The sequence below is a fragment of the Manacus vitellinus genome, unplaced genomic scaffold, assembly GCF_001715985.3.
Source record: "Manacus vitellinus isolate BGI_N305 unplaced genomic scaffold, ASM171598v3 scaffold_45_pilon, whole genome shotgun sequence".
Taxonomy (NCBI): domain Eukaryota; kingdom Metazoa; phylum Chordata; class Aves; order Passeriformes; family Pipridae; genus Manacus; species Manacus vitellinus.
The window spans coordinates 2,810,564-2,824,423 of NW_021940571.1; the positions used below are offsets into that span (position 1 = coordinate 2,810,564).

At 41.3% G+C, this 13,860-nt stretch overlaps 1 long non-coding RNA gene across 1 annotated transcript; it reads left to right on the forward strand.

The window, feature by feature from the left end:
* The first annotated feature begins 6,975 nt into the window (after positions 1–6,975).
* Positions 6,976–12,775, forward strand: LOC108640832. Its single transcript, XR_001921524.1, has 3 exons — positions 6,976–7,066; positions 8,501–8,644; positions 12,709–12,775. It is a non-coding gene; the product is annotated as an uncharacterized LOC108640832 (long non-coding RNA).
* The last annotated feature ends 1,085 nt before the right edge of the window (positions 12,776–13,860 follow it).

A 13,860-nucleotide genomic window follows, 5' to 3' on the forward strand; every position in this document is an offset into this window, starting at 1 on the left:
TCGGAAAGTAAATTAGGCAAAGCAGGGAAACCTGCTGTTGGTACAAGTTTTCTGCTAATAATTTTCTAGTCTAAACAATCTCCTGTGATCCAGAACTCCCACTCCCATCTGCAGGCCAGCCTGTGTGCCACACAGCTTCTCAGTTTAGGAACGGGACAGCCCGTGCCTGAGGCTCTGAGAATCTCAGCGGAGCTGCTCGGGGGACGTGGGCTTGGAGCTGAAGGGCTGCTGATGGAATCTGACCCCCCAAACTCTCTCAGAATTCCCAGAATTCAGTCACTAGGGACTGGATCTTCATTTTAATTCTGCAGTTAAAACCCACCGTTCTAGTCTTTATAATAAAAAGTGTAGAAATTTGGGGGTTTTTCGGTTTTTGGTGGTAATCACATTACAGTTATCTGAATTAAAACATGGAAATGCTGATTGGAAGGGACCTCTGAGTCAACCTCTGCTGCCTGAACACTCCTTAAACCAGCACAAGGTCAGGTCAGACCTCGTCTGGTTGAATCTTGAAAACCTCCAAGGATGGGGATGAGTTGCCAGGCAGCATTTCTACACTAACAAGCCAAAAAAACCCACAAAAACCTCCAAACAAACTAAAAAGTGCTGCACAAATGTCTCAGTTAAGTCATATTTTCACTTTCTATTTAAACTGCTATCTGTGGCCTTTGAAGGAACGTAGTGAAAGGGAAACTGGCAGGTTTTACATAAATAAATACATTAAATCTTGTCTCTAAAATTCTGAAGAAACAAACAGATGACGAAATTAGTGTAGCCTGAAGTGCCAGGAAATGAAATAATGGTAAAATACACATATTTGAGAAAAAGATCTAATTTCATTGTGCTGCCATCCCAGCAAAGGCAAAATAGAATTAAACTAATGATCATTTGGAACATGTTATTGTACATTTTGCTTATACAAATGGTGTTGACTGTGTGTTACACAACATTTACCTTATTCACAAATGGGAATTTTTAATAGAATGTTTTTATTTGGAGAAGATATTTGCATATGCACTCATAATTTTTTTTTTTTCTTCTGGAAGATAAATTATTCTCTTTAATACACAGGAGAAATAAGCTGCCTTCCCACCAGCTTCCATAGAAATGTAGTTCAAAACTCCTTATGATGTAGAGGGAGATTTGCAGCTCCACAAAAAATAAGAGGCTGTGATTTTTTTTTCCTTTCTTTAAAGCAGTTCTCTTTTTTTTTCTTTGCTTTTCTTACCTGTAACTTTATTTTTTGAAAGTGCACTAATTTGGTTTCAAGGAGAAAGTGTAGTAAACAGATGGAAAAAAAGTATTGGTATCTTTTGCCACCACTAAGCATCTTGCAACCAGGAAATATTTATACTTGTAAATAAGAGAACATTTAAAAAATTCTCTTTTGAAAGCCAGGAAATGATTCTTAAATATGGGGAAAAAAATACCTTTGTAATGAGATGTATCTGTGCATGTTGCATGGGATATTAGACACTAATTTATACAGCCCAAAGTGTGTTCACCTATTTTCAGTTTATGAGCACAGATATACTGGGAACAAAACTCTACCTTCTGAGAAGATAAGTGCTTTTTAGAGATCTCTGGGGTCTCTGGGGTTTTAATTAGGGATTTTTATAGCTTTTGTATACGAGCTTCTAAGACCTTTTTACTTCAAAATAAAATTCAGATTTTTTTTGTGTCCTCCCTTGATCAATTTTAAGGCCAACAATAAAGGTGGAAGGAACCCGTTTCTAAATATTAATGAGTGCCTTTCTAAAAGGAGAAGGAACCTTCAGCAGTGTGTACGAGTAGTACCTTTAAAGGGATATTTTATAAATATTTATATAAATAGATAAATTATAAATATTTATATATTTTAATATATTTATATTTATATATTATATTTATGTATTATATTTATAAATAAAATATAAAATATATAAATATTTATATATTTTATAAATATATAAATAGTTCTAGAGCATTTGTAATTAAAGGAATCATTTAATTATGCTCCCAGATTTAGGCATTGACTGGTGAACGCTGCGTTTTGGGACAAGCTGTTCCGTGCAGGTCTTAGGATAGGAGTGATGTGCATTTATATCTATATATCCTGCTAAAATCTGGCCTAGTTTTTGTGCTGTTGATGGAATTGTTTTGGGTTCTTCTTGCTGAGGTGGTGATGGGTTTTAAAAAAAATGAATCTGCATAAGAACCTTGGCATTTAAGCCCTTTAAGTATAAATGAAGACACAACTTGCTCACTGAATGGTTCCAGCAGCCTCCTGAGCCTCATCCGTCGTGGAGCAGCCCAGGCCTAGACTGGAACAGGGAGATGTAAATGTGTCAATATGTGAACAGTGGTTTATGGGAAGGGTTCGTGCTCTCCTGCCCTTCCCACCCAGGGCACACTGGGATGTGCCTCTGGCTTGGGAATGCTCATCTGCACTGGCAGCCCGGAGAGACAAGTGTGCCCTGGGCTCATCTCACAGCAAGGGCAGAGGTGAGGGGGGAATTCTGCCCCTCTGCCCCCTCAGGTGAGACCCCCCCCCTGCAGAGCTGCCTCCAGCCCTGGGCTCCAGCACTAGAAGGACGTGGAGCTGTTGGAGAGAGTCCAGAGGAGGCCCTGGAGATGCTCCGAGGGCTGGAGCCCCTCTGCTCTGGAGCCAGGCTGGGAGAGCTGGGGGGGTCACCTGGAGAAGAGAAGGTGAGACCTGAGAGCCCCTTCCAGGGCCTAAAGGGGCTCCAGGAGAGCTGGAGAGGGACTTGGGACAAGGGATAGAGAGAAAGGACAAGAAGGAATGGCTTCCCACTGCCAGAGGGCAGGGATGGATGGGGTATTGGGAAGAAACGCTTCCCTGGGAGGGTGGTGAGGCCCTGGCCCAGGTTGCCCAGAGAAGCTGTGGCTGCCCCTGGATCCCTGGAAGTGTCCAAGGCCAGGTTGGACGGGGCTTGGAGCAACCTGTGCTAGTGGAAGATGTCCCTGCAGGGGGTGGAATGAGATGGGCTTTAAGGTCCCTTCCAGCCCAAACCATTCCATGATTCCATGGTCTCTCCATGAGAGCCTTCACCCACCTGAGCCCCTGGCAGCACGTGTCCCATGACACCTGCAGGGTCTGCCTCCAGTGCTCCCCTCTGGGGACCAGGAGCCCCTCAGTGTCACACAGGCTGTGGAGGAGCCCCCTGTGCCACCCAGTGCCCACCTCTCCCGGACCCCCTGGGTGCTGGGGCGAAGGGGGCCCGAATTGTCCCAGGTGGGGTGACTTTAACTCTCCTGAGTTTCAGTGGGTGCCCGTTTACATCCAGTCAGAGCTGAGGGCGATACATTGGGTTAAGCAGCTTGATAAGGGTTGAAATTCAATGTCTCAGGGTATCATTATGTGCCACTTGGAAGCTCTTTCCAGAGATGGAAGTGGAATGACGAGAGCTGGATTAGGTCATGTGCTAAATGACAGGTGAGTTTAATGGGTTCTGACTGACACAAGCAGAGCTGACACATCAGGGCTGCCTTTCTCAGCTCTGCACTTGATCTGATTATAGGCAAGAGATTATAAATTCTTTCTTTGCAGAGGAGAAGTGGCTCCAGGAGGTTGAAACCGTTAAAAGTGGTCTCCATCAAAGGCTTTAAGTGTTCAGGGCAACGCAGCCACCCTTGTGTTTCCAGAGTAATTACAAAGCTAAAAACATATCAACAACCCTGCCCTTCACACTGAGAATTCTTCTTATTACAAAGGCAAATAGTCAAAAGGAATAAAGAAAAATGAAAGGGGAAAAATTGGCTGTATTCCCAGATAACTGGAACTTCCAGAAACTGCCCAGAACTGACAGAGACTCCAACAACCAGAGCAGGGTGTGAGGAGGAACAAGGCCTGAAGGACAGAAGAGAGAATAAAGCAAATGGGCACCTCATAAACAAAAGTCCATTCCCTATGGATGGTGCTGAGGGCCTGGTTTGGGCTGAAAATTTCAGGGAATCACAATTAAAATGTAAATCACGAAGGGATTTGTGTAACAGGATGAGGAAGATGATTTCGAAGGTTGGGTGGAACTGTTTTGTTTTCATTGGTCTCTGAGACTGTTGGGGCACCTTTGGGTGCTACTGAAAGGTACCATTTTATTGAGGAGGGCTGCTGAAAGCAAAAGGGGAGGTTGGGATGGAGGTACCTGCTCAGCCTGGATGAAACCACCCCTGGGAACTGGGTGGTCAGTGTGGTAGTAGAACCACTTGCACATGAGCTCAGAAAGGGAGGAAAACTGTGGGCAGGAGAGCTGATAAAAGGATATTCTAACCTGGAAGGGACCGCGAAGGAAATACATATTTCCAAAAAAAAAAAATAAAAAATCCCAAGTTTAAAAAATAAAATAAAATATTTACAAGAGAGACATGGATACTTTAGTTTGATTATTCTGCTCTCTGATTTGTGGAGAAAAGGGGTGCTCAGGCAGGTCAGCACCACCTGGTGCCCTCCTGGGACCTCCTGTGACATGGTGCCAAGTGTGCTTTGCTCCCAGCCCCACACACGGGCAGCTCTGCCGTCAGCAGCTCCTTTAGAGATTAGAAAGTTCACTTTGCTACGAATTATTTATGGTGTTCAGTTTTCAGGGCTGTTCTGAAGTGCTGCCTTCAGCTGGGGCTCAGATGATAACTCTGTCAAAAGCTTTCTTAGTCAGCAAAATATTAATAAATACTTGACGGCGGATCACGTAACACATATATTATAAATATCATTTATCCCTGGAAAAGAGCACAAGTCACAGTAATTGTTGACAATTTTATTCAGAAAGGCTGTTTTTGGTTTTTTTTTTCCACACTTCTGTGCATCATCTGCCAAAAGAAACCCCCCCCAGACTGGGGAAGTTTGACTCATTGTGTGACGCAACAGAAAACAGATGGCAAACCCTTCACAGATTTTAGGGTTAGGCCATGTGGGGTGGAACCCCCACAGCAAAATTCGTGGTTTTTAAAAGTCAGTGACCTCATTTTGGAAACTGGGTGTTTTTCTCGCTCTTTTCATACGTTACTTGAGGTGGTTTGGGGTGTTTTGAGGTGGATTTGAGGCGTCTGGAACTGGTTTGGGGGGGACTTGGGGGGTTTTTGAGGTGGGTTTGGAGGGGTTTGAGGTGGTTTGGGGGGATTTGAATTGGTTTGGGGGGGATTTGGGGGTTTCGAGGTGGTTTGGGGGGGGCTGGAGGTGAAATTTTGAGGATTTGGGGGGGGGGCTTGGAGGGATTTGGGAGGTGGTCCAAGGAGTTTTTAGGTGGGTTTGGGAGGGTTTTGAGGTGGTTTGAGGAGGTTTTAAGGGGTCTGGGGATGGTTTGGGGGGATCAAAATTACATATGAGAAATAGGGGGTCATGGTGTTCTTCTCTTCAGTTTCTGTGGTTTGAATAAAAAGATTTCTTCAAGAATTTTAGTTTCAAAAAAATAATTCCCAACATTCTTACAATTCCTATGACAATTATTGTAGGATATTATTGCAGTTTTTACAATTTATGGTATATATTTGTGTCTTCTCTGTTAAAGCCTTGTATTTGTATACAAATATATATGAATATATACAAATATGTCTTAAAGGTTGGACTTAATGATTTTATAATTCTGTGGTTCTAAATAAAGGCTCTGACATGTTGTGGAAAAAGGTTGGGATTACAGGATAAACCTATTATGATAAAGAGGGGAAAAAATGGGGAAATAAGATACAAAAATTATGTAGTAACTTTGATTAGACTCAAAGGAGTTCCCTTCTTCCAAAAAGACTTTTACACAAAAAGATTTATAGCTGATTTATAGCTGAATTATCTGAATTCAGTTGTGAAATCAAGCGAAATGTAATACTTTCAGACACAAATACAGGCCCAGGAGTCTTTCTGAAAACAGAATATTGTATTTTTATATTTTATTTTCACCCACAGATCATTCTCCCAGGTAGAAACTGGATTTATTTCCACAGAAGTCTTCACAGGGATGAAGCTGTTGGCTGTAGGAAGAAAAAAGTGAAGGTGTTCACATGGGAATATCAGGACTTTCCTGAAAATATGTGTTTTTTCCAGGTTGGGATTCATATGTGGGAAGATCTTTGCATGTGGTGCTGTTTGCTGGGGCAGGGGAACACCCAATTCCGAGATGTTGTGTCATGGTCTGCCTGCTCTTCCTTGGTTTTGTGAGCTGGGAAGTTTGGGAAGCATCGACAATAATAACTCTTTGCTTTTCCTTTTCTGTTTCCAACCTCAACTTTTTTGTAACCTGGCAGAAGTTGTGAGTGAGATGTTCTATGGGTGACCCAGGAGCCCTGCAGACGCCGTGTGTGATGTGCAGCTCCATCCCTGGTGCATCCCTGGTCGTTCCTGCCCTCACCTCTGTCCTCCTGCCCTGCCCTCCTCTGTCCTGCCCGTCCCCTCCTGGCTCACACAGAGGTCACTGAAAATGCTTTAGCTGAGGACCTTCTGAAATAATGTTATTTTAATGACTCCATTTGGCTTTGGGCACATTTCTATCAGCTGGTGAGCACGTCCTGCAGCTCTTTTTGTTGACTGACAGGTGATATTGCAGCAGTCACTCAAGCGGCTGTTTTAAGATGCTTTGGATGATTTGTCTGTGCTGGGATGATTCATAGCTCCATTTTTATTTCATAATAAAGAGAAAGTGAGAAGGATTCTGTCTTCTCCTGTGCTTCTCACTGCACTGGATTGCCCACCTGTATCTGTGACCTCTTCTATCCCATCTCAAAGTTCAGAAGGAAATAAGTGCGAAGTAGCACAAGGACTTTATAAAATAAATCTCTCTCTTTTGTTTCTGGCTATTGACTTTCTGCTGCCTGCAAGTTGGCTTCAATACCTGGTTCTGTCTGGTGTGAGTTTTTGGGATCTTAAAAGCAAATGTGGTGTAGAGCTGCCAAAATCTTGCTTTATCCAAACTTCTCAGTATTTGAACCATTTTTTTCTGTGCTGTGTCTCTGTTTTGTATTTCGTGCCACCCTCCTTTGGAAAAACAGGATAACTCTGAGAGAATCTGAATGATTTAGGTTGGCAAAGACCTTTAAGATCATCCAGTCCAACCTTTACCACTGCCAAGGCCACCACATTCAGGTACATTGACTTTCTTCAGCTGGGAATGAGGAAACCCCCCAAGAAGTGACACCAACAGCATCCAAGAGATAACTGTGCTAATGGGATTTCTGGTCCAGAACAACCCATTAACTCTTAAAAAGTATTACTCTGTGTCAGGAAACAGCAAGGATAGTAAAAATGGTGATGGATGTGAGACATTACATACAATTTCACACTTCTTTGGGTTCTGATTTATGGATGTTACTAATTTTGCAGGACAGTTACATGTTTTGCAGAAATCCTAAGATCTAATTATCAAAGGTGCTGCTCCTGTTCAACTCTAACTGAAGTCATAACCTTCCTGAAAATAGTCCTATAAATGATTTGCCAGGTTCTACTCAGATTTATCAAAAGAACTTTTATGGCAAAAAAAAAAAAAAAAGAAGAAAGGATTGGTGGTGTGTGTGCTTAGGATGGTGCCAAAGGCCAAGAGTGTGGGGCAGCATGTGATTAACATCATTAGAGCATTTAATGCAGCATCAAAAGGAGTATTAGAGGGAAAATATAAAGTTAATCATTCACTCTGAGCTGGAGATAACCCTATAAAGAGATAGAGGAACATAAAGGTAGGAGAGCTGAGGTGAATGGGTGTGGACACCTTGTTAAAAGTCTGTGTGTGTTGGGGGAGTCTGTGACACTAAATAGATCATAAAACATGAAATAGTATTATTGTCATTTAATCCAGCAACCACAGCTTTAATTTTATGCTTAAAATTAACTTATGCCATTCAGAAAGTATTGTCTGGCTTAGAATATTTTCAACTTTAAATAATCACTGAAGCATCATGATTAATTCTAGTCACTGTGTTTAAAATATCACTAGTTTTAAAGTATATTTTTCTATACTAGTATCCAAAAACTTATCTCTTTCAGCTGGCCTGAATAACACATTTTCAATCTTGTTCACCATGTAGTTTCTGGGAGGCTTTTAAGTTTTGTTTTGATTTGCACTGCAAGGAACTCTGAGACTCAAATATGGAATTTCTGAAGAATCAATCTAAGAACTGATCTTATTTGATGTTTTCTCTAGTCCTCTGGAGAAAAAAATGAGAGGATGCTAATGGAAGTGGTTGAAAAAATGGGAGCTATTGTAAAAAGAGGAGGGCAACAATATCACAGAGAAGTTCTTGAATGACATTTGACAAAAAATAGCAGGCAGTGTTTAGCACCCGAGAGGATGAAGTGCAGCGTTCCACAGTGAAGGATGAACAATTTAAAAAGGAACAAATTGAAAGGCTTTATCAGGTGGCCATGATTGATCAACATGTTGGTGCATCACTCAGACTGGGACAGGCGTAGGAGATGAACTCTAGGGATCGTAGGGAAGGGGAGATGGGAATAGAGAGCAGAAGAATATTATCAAATATTGTAAGTGATCAATTTACTGTGGTTTAACAAATTGCCTCTCACCAGCTTCTTTGTAGGAATGTGCCACATGGATTTCCTTCTTCCTCTGGTGGATTGTACAGTGGGTTTAAACTGCCTCGTGTGTGGTGATGACCCACAAAGACCCTCTCAGACATGGACCCTGGACCATCCCATCCTGACTGTTCACAGGTATCAATTTTGGGACATAATCAAGCTCATCCTGTCGTTTACCATGTTCATTCCTATCTTTACTTTTTGAAATGAACCACCCAGGGCCCAAACTAAATGTTTCTGATGTTTTCACCTTTCATTAATCAACCTCTAATCTTACAAAGAGGCACCTCATTAGTTGGGCAATGATCTAATCTTTATAAACCTGAGTTTGATTGGCATTAATTACACTTTTCTTAGTTCTGTGCTTAATGAGCTCTGCCTCAGTCATTCCATTACTTGGCCTGGAATCATTGTCAGAATGATAATTATATAATTACTTTGTCATTCTGTTTGTCTCTTGTATATGTAGACAAAACATTGCACTTCTTTCACTTGTTCTTGAATAGACATTGAAAGTCACTGATCATAAATAACACTTGTTTGAAACCTATGGAAGGAGTCTGTGTTGGCCCTCCTCGTTTATGATGCCTGTATTTAATAACTTGGCATCTTAATTTTTGAAAAGAAAGTGACTCATCATCTCATGGACAGAATAAATCAAGTGGCTTTTGGCACAACAACAGGTGAGTTACCATGCAGTGAATTACCAGTGTTAATTTTTCTGCCATTTTTGTCTAGTAATGGATAAATCCCGTTGCTGGCATTCCCTACATCTCTGCTGTGCGTTACAGAGTTTTCTGAACTTTGGGAAAGATATTATGGTTCTATTTATTTAATTTTTTTTAAGCAGATGGTCAGAGGCTTAACCCTCTGACCCTTTCCTGTCAGCTTTCCACACTTTCCAGCTTCTGCTTCAGAGTCATTACACTGGTTCCCAGTTTCTTCTCACAGTCCTGGATGCTGTATAACTGCTTTTGCTTCCCAGACTTCTTTCCATATAATCTTTTTCAGGTTTGGTTGTATTTTACGGCCTCTTTTCCTCATTATAGGAGACACTTGTAACTTCAGCCTAAAGAAGTTAATCACAAGTGAAGCTTGCAGTTAATGGGCCTAATGGGCAGAGGCAGAACCCAGAGTGTCTCCCAGGTTTGCCTTGCTCCAGGTCTGTCCTTGTTCCTTTGTGCATGGCAGAGAAAGGAGTTGAAGAGAACATGACACATGCACAGTGCACAGCCAGTGCCATCACCCTCCTGGAGCAAAGCTGCCAAGGGAAAGAGCTTCTGAGTCCCTTTTCTCACTCCTTTGCTCATTAGTCACAGCTCTGACAAGCTCCTCACTCTCTCCAAGCTTCCATCTCCATGTGAGGAGGGAACGACAAATGGCTCCAAGCTGAGGCAAAAAGCTGATGAAAGAGTCAGCAGTGATAACGCTGCCATTCCGAGTGGTGGGACAATCCCACCTCCTCCCAAAACACCCTGTCAGCTCAGCCACATTCAGGTGTTCAACCCCCCCAAAATATAGCCAAGCAAAGAAACTGGTCAATAGAATGCATCAAACCCAAGTTCCTTTGACATCAAAGGCTGAGCTCCCACATCTGCTGGGACATGCTCTGTGTCCCCAGGGCTGCTCCTGCCACTTGCTGGTTCCCTGTCCCTGGCTCTGCAGTGGTGCTCTGACTCAATATTGATGACCTTGAAACTTCAAAAAACCCCCAGACTTTATAGCCTTTCCAAGTGGTTATAACTTGGTTTTTGATGCGTGTAATAGAGCCGGATTTTGGCTACGTAAATTCTGCAGTCCCAAAGCCACTTGAGTGAGGATCCACATTTAGGAGATAGTGTTTTTTTGATACTTTGGCAGTTTTATTTTATGAGGATACTTTTTTCCTTGATATTTTTTTTTTTCCCCACTGTTTATGTGATGCAGTGGAGGAGGCAGCAATGGTGTGAAAAGAGAAGGTAATGCCTGGTAAAATGGAGAGAGTTCAGTGATTCTGTGAGACAGGAAAGATTACCTTGGAAAATTCACAAACTAATCAGAACTCAAGGACACACACAGTGTTTTATTAAACTGGAAACACCTTCCTGTAGAACACGAACACAAAACCAAAAGAAACCTTGTGCTCCAGTGACCAGCTGTTAGAGTGTGTGAATACAGGATCCTGGATGTGCAAAACATTGTTAGCAAACACTTCTGTGGGGTTTTTTGTAGCAGTACAAGAAGGCTTAAAAAATGATGAGTCTCTGTTAGCTAATAAAGGATTTATCACCGTATTTTTTATGGATTCCAATTGCATGAGATTAGATATTCATGTGCTGGTGTCACTGTCAGTACCAGTGTGGGTTCTTACACCCATCAATAGTTAAACTTCCTCGGCAAACAGCCCTCAAACCATCGGAGTGAAATTTGGATTTGATGTCCTGCTCCAAGCTCTGATATTTCAGTAGTTATTTTTAGTCTGGAAACATAAAAATCCCTACTTGTGATTCCAAGGCAAAGAGGGTATTTCTGGAACAAAACTCTCGGTGCTGCTGTGCTGAGCACCTTAGAGCTGAAGGAGTGTTACATTTTAACATCCCATTTTATTGTCGTTGTGTCAGGCAGATGGACTCACCTGTGGACTCTCCTCTTTCAGGGTTTGCCTTGGCTTGGAATCCTCCCACACCATGAACTGACCAAGCAAACCATAATAACTTTCTTCATTGAGTGTTCCTTTTTCAGGGTAATCCCGATCATTGAATCCTACCAGTGTTTTCCACGAGGAATGAAAGAATGGTCAGTGTCATAAAAATCCGAGAATATCAACATCAAGACTGCAGTAAGCCACAAAACTAAAATTCTGGGCTCCTTCTGTTTCTGTCCTTGACCTTGCAAATGTCAATTAAAGTGCTGTGCTTATGAACATACCTATTTATGTCATTTCAAACTGCATTAGAATTTAATGAAATCTGATGGACTTATTTTTTTTTATGTATTTGCTGTGTATCTAATGCCATCTTAACCAATTTTGCCCTCAGACTGAATGAGTGATACAGTTAAGTGACCATGAGGTGTGACTTTGGGCCACAGCACAATTCATTTTTGTCTCACTGCTGCTGAAGTTTGATGTGTAAAGGCTTAAATATAGGCTTGCAACTCTAATGCACTGAGGATGGACAATATAATCCTATTTGTTATGTTAAAATAGATAACCATGAAAGCTAATATGCCTCCTGATAAATTTATTATTTTTAAAACTTCACACAGTGCCCAAATTTTAGCTCATAATTTTAGCAGCAGATACAGGAATTTGGTTATCAGTCCTCAGTTCCTTGCAAGGTATTTATCCAGGAGAGGGGGTGAAGTGCAGCCACAACATCATATCATTTATTAGACTTTGGACAGCAGTAACTTGGATGTTGGCTCTATTTAAAGACATCTTATGTGTCCATGCTCTTAAGATGAAAGTTCATTAATTATATTGTAAACTGAGCTTTGATATTTTGGAAATCTAGTCTGGAGATTTGTTTTTTGTGCACCACAGATGGATTATTTCAGGATCTGTTTCAGCCCAAAGCTGTACAACAGTAAATCAGCATTTCCACAGACAGTTCTTGATGTCATCTGCTGCACTTGCTGTCTTAGCACATGAATCAAAGGTGTTGCACTGCAACAACTCAGACTCCTTCAGCTAAAAACTAATATACTGAAGACAGAGGAGAAAACAAAGAGGAAATGGGGATGAGTTGGGCTGGAACAGCAGAACTTCTCTCCTGACAGAACTCCTGACTCTATGTTTCCAACTCTGATCCCTTCTGGCAGAAGTCTTACATATTTCCAAGTTGCACCTCAGTTTTTAACTCCTCTGAGTGCAGAACAGGGTTGCAATGGATTGAACAGCCCTTGTGAGCATCATTATGTGGCTGCTGAACCAGGTTCCACCCCTACAAAGGAAGGTTAGAGCTGCAACCAGCCAAAAATTGCTGAGCCTTCTCTACATCCTCTTTATTTGAAATGTTCTTTTCAGTGCTACTGTTCTCTCTTCCACAGTCTGCAAGGCCTAAATCTGTCTTTAATTTCCCTTAAAAATGTCAATTTGGGTATTTCTCTCTCCCTTCTAACAATATCCATGATGCTTTTTCTTCTTTTGAAAAGGTTCTGCGTCATTCTTTCATGCTGAGGTTTTGTAATTCTTTCCCATTTACATTTCTCTCTTTCAGGTCAATCTCCACTTATTTGAACAGCAACTCCCCATAAAATCCTAGTGCAGCCCTCTTTACATGCAGGTAAAAGAATTTATCGTTCTAATACACTTGAAAAACACTTTTATTTTCTAATTATTTGTTTCAACACTATCACTTTTCAAAAAATCTGTATGAATATACAAGTTGCTAATGGATAATGTTTATGAATTATCCTCAATTTCCTGTGTACTAAGCCAAGTCCAATTTACTTAATTATTGGTTAAATCTAATTCTGACTGTGCTACATTTAAAAAGAAAGAAGAAACCGAGACTTTGATTAAACTTTTGTAATCACTAATTGCCAACCAAAGAGAAGTAAAATTCAGTGTGGGAAAAGTAACAAATTGGATTTTGCTCTGATGGTTTTCTTGTGTGGTGCATGCTTAATACTGTGAAATCACTATGAAATTGCCATTATTATTCTTCAATACAGAAGTTCTTTAATACAATCTTTGCAGGTAATTTACTCCAGAGAACAAGTAGGTGTTAGAACATGATAAAATGAAATTTCTGTAAAAAAAAACCTGTTTCCTGTTCCAGGCCAGCCTTGTATTCCCGGGGGTTAACATGGAATTTAAGGTTTGGGGTTTCTCATTTTAAACAAAAGTGTACTTGACCATCATACCAAGAAAAAAATAGCAGCAGCAATGTGTATGGAGTTATCTTAATTTTGCTGGAGATGCAGCAGCTTTTAACTCACACTGGAGCTACTTTTTGAGGCAGGTAATTTCCATTTAAATAAAGGTAAACTATTTCTTATACATTGCTAAATGTGAACCGACAGTGGGAATGAAAAGGACAATCTTACTAATCCTTGTGTTGGGCTTGAAGCTGCCTGAGAAATTAAGGAAATCCAGAATGGCTTATCTGTATCTGTAAAGAAAATCAGCTTGTCTTTAGACTACAAGAGGAGAGATTTAGATAAGATGTTGGGAATAAATTCTTTACTCAGAGGGTGGGGAGGTCCTGGCCCAGGTTGCCCAGAGAAGCTGTGGCTGCCCCATCCCTGGAAGTGTCCAAGGCCAGGTTGGACAACCTGGGCTAGTGGAAGGTGTCCCTGCCCATGGCAGGGGTTTGGAACTGGATGATCTTTAAGGTCTCTTCCAACCCAAGCCATTCTGTGATTCT